Genomic DNA, 256 nt, shown 5'->3' on the forward strand with positions numbered 1-256 from the left:
ATATGTCATTTATGAGCTAACTTAGGTGAAATGGATCATATATGAGCTAACTAAGTTGAAATGGGTTGTTTATGAGCTAACTTAGTTGAAATGGACCATTTATGAGCTAACTTAGTTGAAATGGGTCGTTTATGAGCTAACTAAGGTGAAGGGCATCGTTTTTGAGCTAACTAAGGTGAAATGGATCGTTTTTGAGCTAACTAAGGTGAAATGGATCGTTTTTGAGCTAACTAAGGTGAAATGGATCGTTTTTGAG

The sequence above is a fragment of the Triticum dicoccoides genome, chromosome 3A (genome assembly GCF_002162155.2).
Source record: "Triticum dicoccoides isolate Atlit2015 ecotype Zavitan chromosome 3A, WEW_v2.0, whole genome shotgun sequence".
Classification (NCBI taxonomy): domain Eukaryota; kingdom Viridiplantae; phylum Streptophyta; class Magnoliopsida; order Poales; family Poaceae; genus Triticum; species Triticum dicoccoides.